The sequence below is a fragment of the Lissotriton vulgaris genome, chromosome 5 (genome assembly GCF_964263255.1).
Source record: "Lissotriton vulgaris chromosome 5, aLisVul1.2, whole genome shotgun sequence".
In the NCBI taxonomy this organism is placed as follows: domain Eukaryota; kingdom Metazoa; phylum Chordata; class Amphibia; order Caudata; family Salamandridae; genus Lissotriton; species Lissotriton vulgaris.
Genome location: NC_141693.1, coordinates 560,635,709 through 560,655,061, shown reverse-complemented (window position 1 = coordinate 560,655,061; position 19,353 = coordinate 560,635,709). Strand labels below are relative to the sequence as shown.

The window sequence follows — 19,353 nt, the reverse complement described above, 5'->3', positions numbered from 1 at the left end:
ATAGTCTTCTGCCCAATGGTATGTATTCAAATGATTAACATATGCAGTAATGATTTATCAGCAAACCTTTTAAAGACACACCTCGAAAAATAGGAACTGTACAGCATAAGAGTGAAATATCTTGCAAGATTAAAAAACCCAACACTCTGCCCTCAAGCAAAAAAAACAAACCAATTAAACATGATCTTCCTCTCTGGATATGATAAAAATTATAGGTGTGAAAATATGCTGCTAATGTTGCTCAACAGGCGGAAGGAGCAGTTTGCTTGTGTATATAAGTCTCCTCTACGATTAGGCCGGACACAACTCAGTGAAGTGACTCTTCCAATATTTTCCCTTGTGGCTGAGGTTGACGCCGGTGCAAGAGACGACCATGTCTGCCAAGGGAGGATGCAGGGAAACTCAGAAGGCACAGTGCCAAGATGTTAAAGTCGTGGAGAAATGCCAGGACCGTAAGTAATTAGTTCTTATTTAGACAAATGATATAAATGGGCAGATTGAATGGGAGGAAGATGGGAACATGAGATAGCTACAGGCAAGCACAATCTGGCCAACCTAATTTTCTAACTTTACAAATTTAGTGCTCCTATATGTTCTGCGATTAAATCAATTTGCTGTTTGCCATCTTATGTGATCCACTTGACGTTGCATAAAATTGGTGATAAAATGTGCAATGAAACAGGAGATGGGATGTGCTTGTACCATACAATTTACAAACAAATGACAAGGTCGAAATATTTCCACTGTAACAACTGCAAAACCTTAGGTAAAATCGGTACAGAACTTGCAAACTTGATGTCACTTGTGGTATTTTTTTACCTTCCTTTTTAAAAATTTCCGTTTAGTAGCTTTACTAGGATCAGGCTATAATTTTAATATCAATTTATCATTCAATCACCGCTCTTGCGTGTTGCAACACAATCTTTCACCTAATCACTCAAAATGTTTTATATGCCCAACTAACGTTTAAAAAACAGAGGATAAATTAGTCTTAAAAAAGTTACAGGGGATTGATTAAGTATGAGGGCAATGTTTTAGGTATTCCAAAATTACAACTCAGGTGGAATTGTAAGTAGCTGGGCACTACCCATGCCTTTGATACTTTGAAAAGTTTCCAGTTAAGCTAATGCTGAAAGAGAAATGGATTTATGACCCAAGCCCGAGAACAGGAAATCCTTTGGCAGACCATTAAAAACATAGCCTTTTCTCTAGTTCTTTATTATCATATATCAATTCAAAGTCCATCAATATGCATCAATAAGTAGCAATGCCAATGTCGTCGCTTCGATCTCACCATACAACTCTCTCTTGGATTTATAATTACATGGCAATCCCTCTACTTTGGCTGTTTTTTAATTTTGTGTCAAAGTGTTGGGGTTTCCAGCTCCCCAGTCCTCAAGTTGAATTCAATAAAACCCATGTACGCTTCCTTCTGTTGTTCTTTTTACAGTCTGTGTCACTATTACAATCTCAATTTGTCTTACCAAAATTACATTTGGCAACAAGTGTAGGAAGCTAGAGGAATTAATTGTACTCTCGGCTATCAAAGAACTTTTTGATGCTATATGATATTTATATGTCATTAGAAGACCAAGATCTGTAGACAGCATGCTTATTTATTTATTTACGATAAACACAAGGTTACTCTACATGGATCAAAATTAGCATTAAGGAGCTTGACAGTAAAACAAAGGAGACTCTGGTGTGTTCATTAAGACTAGCGAAGCCGGTGTTTGGTCTTTTTAAAACTGTGTCCAAATTAAACACGAGGTTATTGAATGATCTAATAGGTACCCTCGGGAGAACTAGTTGTGAACAAGGCAAAGCCAAGGATTTGTGATCAAATGCATAGTCAATGGGATATTACGGGGCACACCTTTCCGTGTCACTGTAAAACATTAGGATTGCAGGGTTATTGTTCACCTGTCAAAGCAGATTGAGCAATATGGAATTCAGGACAATTTCTGAAACCTCACTGCCTCTTTAAGTCGTTTAAGACTGGAACGAAGTCCACAATATCACAGGTTCACCTAACATGTGATTGACGTTTTACCAATTTTTCATGATTTTATGTCACACATGTCTTTTAGGAGCCTCACAGATTTCCCAGTTTGGTACCATTACTGTGCTTCAAGCTCACATCCTATAGATCAAAATGATTTTGACAATTTTGAATTTTGAAATGTCTACCTACAACATGAGTAAAAGATACCCTGGGCCTTAAGGAATTAGGATCTGCCCCTGGAGGGAATGAGGCCACCAACTGCTTCACAATTAATCTTTATTTTCAGTAAAAATGTCCTATATTGACCTACTTAGTGTGCCCAGCCACCATCTGCCATCAGAACCAGAAATAACTTTATTACATGTTTTGCTAAAGTGAATTGTAGGGAAAGTTATCTCGACCGATTTATATTTTTTCATTCAAATGTTGCCATCCCTTACATGGAGATCATGATGCTTCCTCCTACAGGAGAAATGAGAGCAAAATCATCAGGAGACCTTCTGGGGACTCTAAAATATTGACTCTTTCAGCAGTAGCGCTGCCGGTTGGAACCTGTTCCACAGCCAAGCTGATGACATCAGAACATCTGTCCATACTGGTTCTATGTCCCAGTCACACCCCAACATAAAATATGTAAATACTAATGTGGCAATGTTGAGAAGGAACTGTATGAATTCAACATGCAGTGGAATGGCATTTGGGGGATTCATAAACAGTCGATGCCCCTGTATGTGCGTAAGTGAGTGAAGCTGACAGTCACAGCTGAAAAACCTGTTTTCATCTATAATTAAGGGCCTGATTCACAAAAGTAATCTAAGACAAAATCCTAACTTTACAAATAGGATTTTGTCTCAGTTAAACTAAAGTTTGTCTTAAGTTTAACTTAAGATCAAACTTAACTTTAACTGAGACAAAATCCTAACTTTACTACTCCTAAATGCCTTCTGTGAATACCGAAAGTCATAAAGTTAGGATTTTGTCTAATATTACTTTTGGGAATCTGGCTCTATATGTCCATACTTTTGTTTGACCATTTTAGAATGGGCATTTGCATTCTTTTAATAACTTTGTTGTTTGCAATTTCTATCAAAGTCACTCCTGCCTTCAAATTTTATGATATTTTCTTCACCCCTTTTTCTGTTTAGGCACGAGTCAGACATAGATACAAGTAGGCCAAACTTATGCCTGAAAAAGGCTATGTAAATCACTCTGCAGACTGTAGTTGAATTTCTCTCAGATTTATTATTACTTTGAAAAATAACCACTTTTATTAGCTGCTTATATTATAGCCTTATAGCCTGCTATACCGACTATTAAAGGCCCTCTACAGCGTTAATTTGGCTCGGTCCTTTAACAAGGGAGAGGGACTTTAATAGCCGGTATAGCCCAGCTACGAAGGGCTATAAGGCTATTAGACCATTCTGCCACTAGAGGCCAGAATGTTCGAACAAATAAGAACAAAGCCTTAAGGGAGAGTGAGGGGATTGGAATCCCCTCAGGCTCCCGGAAGCCTTTGTTCACAGCCAGAGCTGTGAACAAAGAAACATTGGAATGTTGGAGCTCCAGGCTTATACCAGCCATTATAAGCCCGGAGCACTCCATTGTTTTCAATTGAACCCCCAACATTCCAATGTTCTAATAAATAAAATGACTTTTGTTACTTAGAGATCTTTAATTAACTGTTTTCCAAGCCACTGATAGTCTTTATTCAGTGTGTGCTGTAGAGGGTATACTATCTCTATATCACATGCTTTATATCACATGACAACACTTCAGATACACTACATTGATCTAACCATTACATTGCAAAGTAAGTTAATAAAGAGATCAAAATAGTAACTATATACTTTGTGATATAGCAGATGCAATATTATTGTAGGTCGATATTATGGACATATATCTTGATGTAGACAGCCCAGCAGGGATGTGACTGGGCTTGTCAAGCAGGCCCATGTGTGTCTCAGTACTCTTTGTCTAATGTAAGACTTCTAGGTCTGGCAATGTAGATCAGATGTGCACTCCACGGTATGTTATGTATGAGTTTGTAATGTGCACCCTTGTCTTCCTTTTCAGCATGTGCCCCAGTGGTGCTGTGCCAGGACCCAGTCCCTCAATGTGAGCCTCAGTGTAAGCCCCAGTGTGAGCCCCAGTGTGAGCCAGGTAAGTTTCATTTCATGAAGATGACCACAGAGCTGACCATTCCCAATTAAGAGGCGTCATACCTATATTGAATTCAAAACATTGTTATTTTGCAATGTGTATCTGTTTTCATTATGGTAGTTATTTTTTATGGGTGGTTCTGTTATACATAAAGATCTCTTTTCAGTTTCCAAAAGCAAAAGATTGTGATAAGACCAATCCCAAAGTCATGCTAAAGTTGAAGGTTGTAAGATGGACGCCGTCAAGTGCGACTAAAGCAGGATCTGTAGTTTTAGGGACACAACTGTAGACATGGAGCACTGTAGACATGAGTAGATTGGTCTTCCAGCAAGAAATGAAAGCTACCTACAGTTGGCCTACACCCTTGCAGCAAGGGAAGGGGAACAGTCTTTACAACGCGGACTTTAGCACCCATGCTGTTTCCTAGGAAGCTGGAAAACGCTTGCCTTAACCATGCATATGTCTTAACCATGCCTAATAAGGCAGTGAACGTTCTAGCTGTCTGAAATGGTTGGGAGAGGAACCAGAAGGATCACAGCAGGAAGGACCTGGACGAGGTTTGGTAAGTTAGACTGGGGCTTGTGCTGGGGGGGGGGGGGTAAGTTTTATGGTGGGGCCCAGTATTAGGGCTCAGGGAGGAGGGGAAGGGCTGGGGCCAATTTTTAGGGCTCGGGGTCGGGCTGTTGTTGGGGGTAGCTTTTTTGGTCTAGGGGCCGTGTTTTAGAGCTCAGGGCAGGAGGTCGGGGTAGTTAATACAGCTGGGATGGGTAGATTAGAACCAGGAGGGCTGGATTTTAGGGTTCCGGGCAAGGGGCTGATGTGAGATCTTTGCCAAGCATATACCTTTATCAAAAATGCCTTTACAAGGAAATTAGTTTTATTGGCATGTGTGGCACAGACGCAGCTGTTGTAAAGACTGCATGGTTAATGCATGCTTCATTTAGGCATGAGTGGTTATGTCATACAACCGCAAAGGGACTGTTATGGTTGGAAAGGTGCAATCACTTCCTGGGTGACACATCAGTGCAGGAGTGCATTAACATCTTCCCGTGAATAAACTGATGGCTGGTTATGCAGGCTTGTGCCAGCACCAAGTTATCCCTTCTAAGTGTGCAACTTTTTCACAACACATAGGTCTAGCTTTGGACTTAAGAATTCTAATGGAATAATTGTTGACCTCACTCCACAGTTTGGAACGGCGATGAGCGTAGGCAGAATTTCATAGTAGGATCCTTCAGCTCTTGGTCTTCCCTAAAAGAGCAGATGTAGGTGTCACAATTCTGTCGTCCAGTTTGGACTACGATGAATGATCCTTGTCTGGCTCTTTCCATTATTTTAATGGACTACACTTAACAACTTCAGCGCATGGCATCTTCCTCCTTGAATAGGGTGAGTGAAGACTTTAGGGAGGCGCGAGCATGACGCAAAGCTGTGCCTGCTGCTTCCTATCCCTTATAACACGTTGTGGTAACCATCCAAGGATACACGAAAGACACCACGTGTGTTCAACCAGGGATATTTATTTAAGATAAGATATCTCTGCGACCTCAGCCACAGCCTCCTCATAGACAGCTTGTTCTTTATACCCCCGGCGCTCGCCTTGGAACGCTGGTCGCGGTGACATTCTAAGTGATGTCACCGCGAGCAGCTCCATCACACGCGGAGTCGCCGGGGGGGAATGCAGGCGGAAGATACCACACATCCCCCTCCCCTGCGGAAAAAACACAAGAAATATAACAATACAACAAATACCGCAAAATGTTACATCATGACATATTGATCAAAGTGTCTGGGGGGTCTGGTCACTCTCCTGCTGGGCCTGACACTGGGGTGGGGGGATGGCAACAGTATCTTAGTGTTGGGCCTTTTGTTCCTCTCCGCATCACTCTCCCCCTCACTGTTTGAGTCTTGCCCGGGTGGGTGAAACCTCACTATTCTCCCCAGATTCCAGATCTTCCCCTCTTGGGTCTTCACAGCGTTTTTGAACAATTTTGTGATCTTGGTTGAACTACTGTACCCTGACCAGCTAGCTCTCCCAGTTGGGGTTCTGATCTTGATGCTGTCCCCTACTTTGAATCCGGCCTCTCGTGTGGATTTCAACTGGTCGTATCGTTCCTTCCTTTTTGCCATATGCTCATCATTTGAGTGATGTTGGGCAGGGGGAATCTATCAACCACGACCTCCTTGTTCAATGCCCTCAGGCCGATGCAGAGCCGAACCGACCCCACGACTGGCTTCGCGTTCTCTCTAAGTTTTATCTTGTGACAGTAGTTTTTCAAGCATCCCAGCTCCTCTCTGAACACTTCTTTGAACTCAGTCACTATGTTTGTCTTTTGCTCCTGTATCTCCTGTATCAGGATCTGGGGATTACTATTGGGATTGAGGTAGACCCCTAACTCCTTCTGAGCTTGCCACCCCAAGATGTTATCCCCGATAGTGGACACATACACTTTGGACACAGTTGTCCTGTTTTTGTATTCGATTTTTCCTAGGAAATAACCTTTCATAGAGACACACAAGTGAATTCTTTTGCATTAATAATGGTTATCCTAGAACAGGAATCAAACAAAGCATCTAACTCAGTGCTCCCCACTTTTATTGTGTCTTTAGGGCTGCTGACCTTACTCTCATCAACTTGTACTCCTATTTCTTCGCATGTGGCGTCAACAAGACTTTGGATTTGTAACTCTTTCACCTGCACTACGATTTTGTCGCATACTTCGTTCGTCCTGTCTCTACTCTGTCTTCCAGCTCCTAGCCCACTCTTGCAATACTGCTTTAAGTGACCTTTCTTGCCGCACTTATTACATGTAAACCTGAGGGCGGGACACTCTTTGTCATTAGCAAGATGCCCCTGCTTGCCACACCTGTAGCAGGTGCCCTTGAATGTTCCTCCCAACTTGCTCACGCTCTGCTCTCTACCCGCCACCTTCTGACCTTTGATCACTGACACGGCCTCAAACTCGGTCACTACTTCACTGACATTGGGCTTATCTTCGATTCTTTTCTCCCCGGTGTCTTGTTTTATTTCCTTGACACACTGTAGCATGTGCTCAACCTGTTTAGCTATAATGAGAACCTCCCTCAAAGGTGGGTCATCATTCAGCCACAACTCTTCTCGCACACACTCCATTCTGCAAGCCAATACAAACTGATCCCTGATCCTTTCCTCACTTGCCCCACCAAACTTGCACATAGCTGCTAGTTTCCTCAATTCAGAGACAAAATCTTCAATAGATTCCCCCTCCTTCTGTGTCCTCCTCCCAAAGTGGTACCTCTCCATAATTGTGCTAGTCTTGGGGAGATAGTGTAAATCCAATTTCTTTAAACTTACTTCTAACTCATTGAGACCTCTTGCTTCTTGTGTCCCTAACTCTGGGAGGTGGTCTAAAACCTCTTCTCCTTCCGCACCCAAGTAATACGCTAACAATGCTACCTTCCTTTCCAGGCCAAGGTTAGGCCCACACACAGCTGCGCAATTCAAAGACACTTTTTTCCATTTTTTCCATTGTATAGTGGGATCACCTGGGTTAGTCAGAAAAAAGGGTGGAGGGGTCACACTCTGCATAGTGCAAAGTCACCGTGTGATGTACAACCAGGGAACCCAAAAAACAATGTATATATGTCACTAACAGTGTAAATGTTGAGCAGGGTGCTATTTTCAGACACTGAATGAATTAAAATCGCATATAACACATTTGCATACAATTCTACCTTTGCAATTTTGGGAGCATATAACACCTTAGTGGGGACAGTGGTGGGTACGCCTGTCAAAGCTGATCTCAGGTTTGTGTACTAGTGGATAACATACCACATACATGAATTGCTCAGTCCACCCCCAGACTGTAGGGAACACAAGGAACAAAAGCGACAGATATGGCTCCTAGTCTTGTAAATAAGGCCAGTCCCCTTAGTTCAGACTGCTACCCCAGTAGGAACAATATGAGTGTGCACCTGTAGCATGGGATACAAGATTTAAAAATGCTACGAGTAAGTTCAATGCTACATAGATGGCGCAGTCCACCTTCAACCTGCAGGGGAGACAATTAAGAAGACTCCTGGGTTTTCCTGCACAGCCCACACTCCCTGGCGCTGCTGACTCCAATAGCGCGTGGCCTCTGCCCTTTTAAAATGTCATTACACAGGTTTTTTCTCTCTTTCCTACTGCCAGCACAATTCCTTTTGAACCGCTAGAGTGGTGATGGAAAGCCTCCTTCCTCACGAGCCCCTTGATGCTTCCAAAAACAAAACTGGCAAAGTTCATGTATTATGTGACGATGCACGCGTCCTGCTCCAATCGCTCCGACTTCGCTTCGCAGGCAAAGTAATATATTAAAACGCCCTCCGAGGTGACAGGAGAGCTGCCTTATACACACACACCTCGCTGCGTTACAAATAGCAGAGCAGTTAATTCAATTCCCCGTTTTCACATTACATCGGCAAAGTCACTGAGGAGAGGGATGCTTCCCACAGGTGTCTCACAACAGCAGGCGTTGACTTTACAATCGGCTACGCGCTGCTTCCCGCAGGTGTCTCACAACAGCAGGCGTTGACTTTACAATCGGCTACACGCCGGAAGCAAGGAGAGGATTCCTAGCCAGCTGCCTATTTGCGCTGCATCCCATCACGCTTTGCTGCCCGATGTGTCATTCAGTCATTCACCGAACGTGTGATAATCACACTTCAGCTAGTCAAACACTTTTAACCATTTTTTTTTCTTAATCCGCACAAGCGTTCGCTGTGAAGAGTACCTTACTTTCTCTTCGTTCTTTTCTACTGTAGTTACCAGACGTTGCTCATCCGTTCTGGCTCCGTGTCCCCGAAGAGATGACTCCTTTCCTGCGCTTCCTGCTTCTACCGCAAAGGGGGTTCTTCAAGTACTCCCGTCAGCTGTTCACTTTTTCATACTTCATGCGTGTTGAGGTCGCTGGAGAGTTTCCCTCGTCGCCAGTGTAGCCTCCTCGTAGACAGCTTGTTCTTCATACCCCCGGCACTCGCCTTGGAACGCTGGTCGCGGTGACATTCTAAGTGATGTCACCGCGACCAGCTCAATCACACGTGGAGTCGCCACACACGTGTTTTGCGCTGGAAAGGTGCACTTTTCATTGGCCAAAAACGACTTTGTATGGTTTTGTGTCAAGCAGGTGTTAATGGCTCAGATCAACACAAGTACTCATAGGTTTTAATGAAAAGGTCAGTCCACTTAAATAACCAGACAGGGCATTGTGTCAAAAACAACACCTACTTCAAGCAGGTGCAAATAGGTATAAATGTGTTCATTTCTCAAAAAAAGGGGCATTGCATGTGTGCTGCTGTGCACACCACTCTTACAATGTGTGGGAACTGTCTGAGTTTGTCTATACTTAGGAATTTGTACAGGAAATGTTTTTCTTCAGAACAGATCCCAGATGGAGGGAGAATCACTTTGGGAAAAAATATTAATAAAACATTGTTACGCACATCTTATCTTTGGCAAAAAACATTTAGCCTAGCTTTTGGTGAATACTTTTTCCCCGTTCACGCATTGTGAGAAATGACTCATGGATATTTTGATTCTTAATCAGTTTTTACCGTATATATTGATATGTTGTGTGTGGCTCTAATTTCGAGCCATTAGCATGAACACTTGTTTTGAAACCTGGTTCTTCCCCGCTCTGATATCAGACCAACAGGACATTGGGCTCTTGTGGGCATTAGCCTACTGTCTCCCCTGGATCTCTGATGACCCATGGTAGGTGGGCAATCAAGTTAGAATCCTGTGAATTAACAACTGTGATTTCCCCTGCCAGTCACTGGTTAGCTCTGACCAATGCTGACAGGGTAAGCAGGTCAAACTAAGCTGACCTGTGAGTACACGTGGTCAGCCTACATGAATGAGGCCAGTGGTTCGAACCAAGAGACTGCATTCAGTAAAACAGATTCAAAGTTTATTGCATCTGAGCCAGACAGGGTACGCAGACACCACAAGGATTAAAAGCTCCAGTAGGGAGAAGTAGTTTTTGGTTGGCAGAAACATGATATAGAAAGCTCTTGGCTGGCTTACCTTTTGAAGGGTTCTGGTGCTTTTGAGACTTCATCTGATGCTGCTGTTGAGATTTGCTGCACAAGGTTGGTCTGCAAGCTGGGTTGATTTTGTAAAGATAAGCAACATGACTCATTTTAGAGTTTTGACTAAAAAAAACATACCTCTCAAATATCCTGTTTCTGTTCACCACCTTATAATGGTACAATGTAACTTAGAAGAGGAGCAGCTGCAGGTAATATCGTCAGTACTTCCCCAATGATACATAGAGCCTCACAAAAAATGCAGAAGGAACTATCTAATATTCAATATCCACAAAAGTACACACATGATTAGATGGGGATGCCATGTTTGACTTGTTTGAATATAGTAATCCTATAGCACACTAACTAACCATTACATTTTGACACCTCAAAGTGTCAGCTTGGTGGTCTAGCAATCCATGTTGAAAGATGATACACAAGAAGTGACGGGACCACCATTTTTGCACAGCATTTCGTGGATGAGGCTGGGGTTAGCTGCCATCTGTGGCAACACAGGTCCATGATCCTGAGGGTTCAAAGTAAAATGTTCTGTGTAACACCAGAGTCAGAATTTTCCATTTATCTTCTTCCTTTGAAGAAATAAATACCCTCTCCCCAATCATATAGATGCGTCAGAAAATCTTTTTCTTCTATGTATTGCTCTGAAACCAAATTTCTGCACATGGTATGCCATTAAAATCACTCATTAATGTTCACTTTCTTCTTCAACAGCCCCATGTGCTCCTGTTTGTCAGGACCAGCAGTCAGTAAAAGGTGGCAGGAAGTGCTGACCTGAGAATACAAGCACCAGCACCCATGCTACCCGTCTACCCTCCGCTCCCTGTGATTAAGAAGCAAAATCGAAATGAAAATTAATTCTGATTGCAAAGCAAGCCTTCACGTTCCATTATGTGAAATGATGTATGCAGAATAATGCCATTTGAATAAGACTGCAGTAAAATATTAAATTATTAAACATTATTTTGTCTGTCATGGTCTCTTAGAAATAATCTGATCATTCATTGAGTAGTATGTGAAACTAGGATGCTAAAGGGAATACAAATGGTTATCTCAGGGCTGTGTGCAAGCTGAGCCAGTGAACTTTGCATGAATGGCAGAAATCTCTGGTATGCCACCAAGGGCATAGTAGTCCCAAGAAGAGACATGGGCCAGAGGAACAAAAACACTTTAAGACATATAATTTAGTGCCACCCCCAGAGAGGTCTGTGTGCAGTATTATGAGTTTGGTAAAACTGTAGATGCATTCTCTTATGAGAAAGCTCAATAACCCAACCACCCCCTGTTTTTTTCTATCAATAAATACCTAAAGAAAGTGAGACTGGGTAAAGTATGGATAGATATCAGTTAAGCATTCTAAGAACAGTGCTTTTGATTCATGGCATGTGTGGTGAAACTGTGATCTGCACTGGCTAGATGGCCCACCTCATGACAAGGTCCTTGGATTCTGAAATCTGGCTGGAGTTGTTTGAATAACAACTTGGATTTCTGTAAGGTCCACTTGACATCTCATACATACATACATTACATTGCAACAGTATTTTGTAAGATTCATCCAATTCTAATGGAATTTTGCATGGTCCATGCAACTTCCCATACCAACATTACATTGCAACAAGGACTCTGAGGTCTCTAAACTTTGTGACTTCTGAGTGTTAAAGATGGTGATCGTATCTCAGGAACATCAATTCATCTTTCCTATTACAACCATGAAGTAGAAGAAAGCAGCCTCTGACAGATGTCTACCAGTACTGCCACCCAATAACCATGGGGCACCAACAGATGGATTTTTTTTTTGCAGAGTTTTACATAGCGCAAACTTGACCCGAATCCAAATCGGGTATCAGAGCGCTTTACATAGCACCAGTTACGTTACATGAGGAAACACATTCTTTTTTGTTAGGTACGGGAGATTAAGTGATTTGCCCAGAATCACAGGATGTTTTAGCGCCATTACCGAGACTCATACCTCGTTCCCCAGGTCCGAGGTCGAGCGCTCTAGCCATTAGGCTATCCGTTAGACAACAGTAGTTGTGTTGTGGCACTTCGCACAAAGTTTGATAAAATACTGTTGTAAGTCTGCCTGTTGCTAGGTCCTTCAGAGGCCTAAGATGTGATGCCATTTACATATGTGGTGTTTTTGTTCCGGTTGGAGAGCTGCTCACTGGGAAGAAGTTAGCAGAAGAGGATCAGTTTTCTGGCCCATTGGTGAGCTCACCAGGGAACCACAACCAGAGTAGCATGTTAAACAGCTTCACTACAACGACCTGCCCAAGCAGTGTCTCAGCAATCCCATTGTGTTAGAGGTGGACCACAAAATACCCGGTAAGACTGAGACTTTCCTGACACTTTTAATGAGGTAAATCAGTCTGTGACTTGGTAGACAAACAAGGTCTGTGAAACTTATATTATATCCTATGAGGACACGGGAAAGAATAATGAATTTGAAGTCTGTAAGATTTGTGCTCTGCTAGTAGGATAAAAAGTGTGTGTGAGAGAGAGATATCACCACCATTATATAAGAACAAACCCCCTTAATTCTGGGTCTGATGTTTGCATACCATCTTTAGTATTAGGAGGCAGAACATGGATGTGTATGGGATTAGTATGGAATGAAATAAGGGTGAGCCATAAAATGATGAGCTTTGATGGTACTCAAGTAAATTCAGAATTGGCATTCTGATTGATATCAAATTGAGGACCCATTTACAGCACTTTGGGTTGAGTCTCCTAGCAGTCATGAAGGTCTGGGCATATGGGTTGATCCTTCACCTCCTTCTTGGAGAGGCAGAGGTAAGTGTGACATCTTGAGGATGCCACACTGCCTGTTGAGGTGCTGACATTGGATATAAAACAATGCTCTATGAACAGTAAAAGTGTTTTTAAGTGGGGGCATGCTTTTTGCGGCTTTTGTGGTTCTTAGATCCGCTTTTGATCTTGTGCCAAGGGCAAAACTGTGGAAAGTACTTTCGGAACAGGGGATGCCTAATGAACTGGTTGCTATCTTGGTTAAACTCCACAAACATGCTTATGCACAGGTTCGCTGGGGCAAACAAGTGGAGGTCACAGACAGGTTTGAGGTGTGTAAGGGCGTCAGACAGGGGTGTGTGCTGGCTCCCACCCTGTTTTCCTTATTTATAAACGGGGTGGTCCAGTATTTTGTAAATTTCCCGACTGACGCACCAATTTTAGCTGGCATGAAAGTCCCCCTGCTCATGTTTGCGGATGACATCTTGCTTATATCTAAAACGAGACAGGGATTACAACTGGCACTGTCTCGTTTTGAGGTGTTTTGTTGTGAACATGAGCTGGAGATCAACGTAGGGAGAACCAAGTTCATGGTGCTCCATGGGTCGAAGTCTGTTAGAGCATGTGTTTAAATGGATGGGGACCCATTTGAGCAGACAGATGTTTTTACCTATCTGGGGTTCACATACAGTTATAAATTGAACTGGAAGCCCCAAATTGAAATGCTAGCATTAAAGCACACCCAGTTAGCTGGTGCGCTGACCAAGGAGCACAGGTTGTCCCTAACCAAGCCCATTGCCCCCATTGTTAAATTATATGCTTCCAAAATCTTGCCTGCGATTATATATGGTGCTGAAATATGGGGCTTTAGCAATCTGTCCCCATTAATTGCAGCTCAGAATAAATTTTTGAGGTCGGCAGTAGGCTTGCCCCAATCATCCCTGCGAATTCCTCTGCTTTTAGACGTTGACTGCCAGGCTCTTGAGGATGTAGCACCCTTCAGATCCTTGGCTTTTTGGAGACGTCTCTGGATTAATCAAGAACTCTCCTTGTATGCCAAAGCCTTGGCCGAAGTAAGGGGGCTAAGTTGTTCATATAAGATTTCTTGGCTGTCTGAAATCAAGTCATTGTTGACCGATATGGGGATGGGGGAACTCTGGGCCCATCCAGACACAGCTGAGTTTCCATCAAAAAAGGTTTATAGTGCTGTGTACTGGGAGATGATGAAAGTTAAGAGATTCTCCTCCCATATCAGTAGGTCTTTGACAACAGTTTTCCTTGACATCAAGGATGAACCCCTCCTGGAAGATTACTTGGATATTATCACGAAGCAATCCGACCGCAAACTTTATCACCAGTTCAAAGTAGGCACCTTGCCCCTATGATGGCTATCTAGTAGATGGAACTCTGCTGGTAGTGACAAATGCGCATTTTGCCTAGATCTCATTGAAACTATCGATCATTTCTTATTTGCCTGCCCTGTGTACCATCAACCAAGGCGCATTTGGCTAAAACCTGTATGCTCACTTATGGGAACAAGATCAGCGATGATCGCAAGTAGAATATTGAAAACCGATACTTCAAATTTAGTTGTAATTGGAGTAGCAAAGTTTTTGAGCTGGGCATGGGTTCTTCGGAATAAAAAAGGGGGGTCTAGCAGTCATGAATGATTTAAGCAGCGGCTATTTGAAGTAGGGGCTGGTGTTGGAAATTTTTACAGGATTGGAGAGTCCACACCTTAGTCTTTTATATCTAGATATGTATTAAGTCTATTGCTTGTTTACATATTTCATTCTTTTTGAGGTATGGTTTTAAATGTAAATGTATATGTATTTATTTATTGATGGAATTTAGAAATAGGATTTAGAATTTTGAATATGATGAATTTTATCTTGTATGAAATTTGTATTAACTTGTTAAACATTGTCTTTTATAATGAATAATCGCAATAAAGACTTAATGACTGACATGAAGAATAGTAATACACAAATTGTACCAGAATTAAAAAATGGAAAATGCTAAAATAGTCTTTGAGGTTTTTGTTCCTGGTTGCAGAAAAGTAGCTCAGTGCTGGAAATCTCAGAATTAAAGCGTACAGGAGTTAACCTGTAGGACTGGGTATGGCAAGTTTGAACACCCAGAGTTGTAGCAGGCAAGTCAGGCAATCTACGAGTAGAGAATGTGATGAGCAGGAGAGGAAAATGATGGAGTGCAACTAATTGATGTACTTTTCAAAGACTCATTATGTGGAGATGGCATCCTTTGGAGTGGAAAGGGAAGGCCATCGACAATTTGTGAGAAGTGAATAAACAACAGCCATTATGTGTCATCAATTAGAGCTTGACTGGAATTTAGGAACGGCCCTAGAACTTGCTTTACGGGGTCAGCCAAGAATATTTAGGCGTCCCACCATTGTCACCAGTGTCGTAGGACAGGTTCATAGGAGGGTGAATTCAAATTTAGGTGCATTAGGTGCTATTTTAATATCCATTTCAACTGCTTCCGAATACTGTCTTAAGATAGATTATGTACTAGATATATTTAAAACTTTTGCATGAACCATTAAAGCAGAGAAGAAGTAAGTGGACATAGCGTGAAAATTATCTCAGAAGCTTCTTTTTTCAACCCCTGGGTTCTGCCAAGATATCCATGCATACAAATATAAAATTAAAATAAATATCGAATGGCAATGTAATTGTGCTCTACATGTTTACTAAACATTCACAATTCAATTGTCTTTTTACAACTTCTGGGAACCCAAGTAAATAAACGTTGTTGAACTAGATTGCTAACTTTCTGTTTTATCCTGAATATGTTCTATTTATTTGTGCACCTCTTGCAAGGGTACACCTATAATACTGACTTAACAGAATAATTTTGGTCTGACAGTAAGTCATCATTTTTATTGCAAAACCAAATATTTATTTCTTAATGAACATGTAGAAAACCTTGCTGCAATAAGGAACTTTGGGATTTTTTCATATCTGAATATTAGTTGTCCTATGTGTTGTTGCAAATGTATATGGTATATAAAGTTGAAAGTCAACTATATGGTTTATTCTCCAGAGTGGTTTCAGAGGGCCATTTTTACAAAGTGCTACCCACATTAGTTCACTCTTAATATATTGACAGCACCTTAGCCCATTTGTGGCAATTTTGCTGCAACTGCCCCACTCGAAATAATGTCAGAGTATCCTTAACTAGTACCAGTTTACATTATGGTCATTTTCATGGATGGCCTGTCCTTGCCAGCTGTGAATTTGATTGCCCTTTAATTTACTCACTGTATGCCATCTCCAACCTATCCATGTATAATCTGGATGCAGGGTTTTCTTAAACTATGGTGCTCATCCAGTGCCTAATTTGAGCCAGTGGTTGCCAGCGGAAGCCACCGGCACACGGTTTTGGGGATCGGCATCTATTTTTATTCGATACACCTTTCCTGAGAGCTGGAGGGAGAAGAAGACACAAAGGGGACAGAAGGAAGTGAAAGACAGAAAACAAGTCACAAAGGGACAAAGAAGGAATCCATAGGAGGGACATAAAAGGGCAGGGAGTGTCTGGTAGTGGATTGGAGAGGGATGTAGTGGATTCGAGACTATGCAGCCTTGGTATTAGGTGCCCTGCAAGGTGCAGGATTGTAAACACAGATTTGGGCACTGGTACTCATAATCTTACAAATTAAACACTAGCTCCTACTCATTTAACTTTTCTACTTGTCGTGTATTACAGCAGGCCACACATATTTTTACGTCTGGATATTTCGAGACTGTCCTGGGACCTTCCTACCGTTCACAACACTGTCTTTCACACTCTATCCTTTATCTTGTGAACCACACACTCTAAGAGTCCCAAAATGGATTTTTGTCACCATACTGCCAAACACAGTAGACACTCTACTCTCACTGTGCCTAATAATTAGGTGCAAGCATATGTGTGGCCTTACATGCCCCACATGAATCAAGAAAAGGACAAAGTGGAAATGAACTGGCAGAGCTTTCACAACAAGAGATGCCAGTAGTCAACTTTCCCATGGAAGGTAGCAGATAAATAATGCCTAATCACTGAAATCATTTTCAGGCCTGACTGCTATTTCTCCTCAACCCAGTGAGACAACTGTAGTTATTCTGAGATAAGGAAGAGGTCTAGTAAGTGCTGACCTTTGGACCACAGAGCCCCGATCAGGGTTCAGCTTGTGTCTGACCAGATCTCAACATGATGGATGATTGTATTGATGAAGGTTCATTGACATGCAATTCCTAAAGTGTCTCACACCATAAAGGTTTTTTGATCACGTGATGGCTTACCATCTTGAACACCATCTACTATTTCACAATGGTTGACACTCCCCTTTATACTAATATTTGATTACAGGTGAGTGGCCCCAGTGACACTAAACATGCCGGTCAATTTGTTGTATCATGAGCTGTCAGGGTTATTTGCCCTCAGCATACCTTTCTCCATAGATTCAGATGTGCTTGCATAAAATCAGAAATGTCATACGATTATTTGTGCCACTACACATAATTAAAGCACCATTTAAGGTGAATCTGGTTAATATTCTACAGCCCTAAAGAAACTAAAGTACTGTGTGCTACTTCTATTGGACCTGAGTCATTATACTCTAGGCACGTGTGATGGCTGGCTGTTTGATATACCCATGGACTCCACAACCTATCTTTGAAATCATGGTAGCCCCTCCTATCATGGTGATCTGTCAGTAATGTGTAACAGTGTTTTAACTATTGTTTTCAAGAACAACTTGGTTCACGAAGTCTGTGTTTTAAAAGGTATGGATCTTTCAAAAATCATGTTTAGAAAATTTGCTGATTGTTTCTCGATTCTGCCATAATCATGTGGTAGTACTGTAAATATGCGTATATGTTTTTAGGGTAATCTGAATTGCCCATCTATTCATCCTGAGAAGGCCTAAAAGGATTAAAGGTTGGAACATGTCGACCGCTCAATGGAGGAGTTTCAACAAAGACCAATGCAAACTTGATGTCTCTTTAGTGCTTTCAAGTATAAAGGCACAACGAAACAATAGAGAGCCTTTGAACTAGTTTCTCATTAGAATAAGTATTCTAAATCACAATAATTCTTAACATGGCTTTCGGCTATTCATGGTGAACTAATTGGTTCTAATTTTACCACACCTTGGTCAGATAATGGTCATAATGTTCAAATAATTGAATCCAATTTTAACACACATTTCTCAGATAAATAGCAAATATAATTGAGCAGCAAATGTATGGTTTTTGTTACAGGAAGGTGAGAACGATATATAGTATTAAGTTGAGGGATATCTTTATTTAAACAGTCGTGGATAATGGGAGATGATACCGGCCTAGGAGGTTATGGGCATTAAGTAAGGTATAATCATCCAAGTCAAAAAGGCAGTCAGTCCCTGAAAATCTGAGGGAGTTTGTGACAGCGTGGAAGGTTAAGACAATGTCAGTGTTAACAACTTTAAAGCGTGATGAAGTGAATTTAGTCAATGTATTGCTAAAGATGAGTTTGTGCCGAAAGATGCAGAGGGAAGGATAAAGATGAGGAGTCTGATAAAGATCTTTGAGGGACACCCTCTGGTAATCAGTAGGACTTGACGTTGGAAGAGAACAGGAATGCAGTTTGTTATCAGCCAAGAGAGTGCAATCTTAGTGAACCAAAGCTTGACATAGCTGTTAATAATATTCTATGCTCAACAATACAGTATTGAACGTGACAGAGATTCGAGATAAAATAATATGGTAGAGCAGTGTTTGTGGTGGGTAAGGATTTAGATAATGGTAGATGCTTTACAGGTGGAATGCATTTGGTGGAACCCTAATACTAGGGAGTGTAAAGGATGCTATTGGATACTAAAAGCATCCTTTGTAGAGCTGTATAAAGAAAGAGGAAAGGAGAGTGGAATAATTTATGGCAGACTGAGGAGCCATTAGATGGCAGGTTAGATATAGTGAGAACGCAGATATCAGTTGAATTCGTTGAACAGATGAGTTTGAGGGTCAAGTATATGTTGTGAAGATAACTTTATAATAATTTGAGAGTTCTAGGAGCTGGAAAAAGGTAGGCTGGATTGGTCAGTTGTTCAATGGATACAGGTTCATCTGATCAGATGTAATCTGTAAAGGGTTCAGTGTTGGTGATAGGAGAGACTAATTGGTCCTAAACAGATTTCAAAGCTGTGTGGGAAGAGTGGTGAAGTGTGCTTTAAAGCTGGTGGATTTGGTGAGGGGAAATGGATGAACACAAAGCACAGAGCACTTTTGATAGATAGTGAGTAGTCCAGAACTGCATGTTGTTTTACCATTTTGGGAAGGTGTGTGCACCACAAGTCCTTGCTTCCCAACTAGCAGGGATAATCTAGGACTGCT

At 41.7% G+C, this 19,353-nt stretch overlaps 1 long non-coding RNA gene across 1 annotated transcript; it reads left to right on the top strand.

Annotated features, from left to right (window-relative positions):
* The first annotated feature begins 296 nt into the window (after positions 1-296).
* Positions 297-11,191, top strand: LOC147711269 (uncharacterized). Its single transcript, XR_015295912.1, has 3 exons — positions 297-452; positions 4,079-4,165; positions 10,943-11,191. It is a non-coding gene; the product is annotated as an uncharacterized LOC147711269 (long non-coding RNA).
* Positions 11,192-19,353: the final 8,162 nt, after the last annotated feature.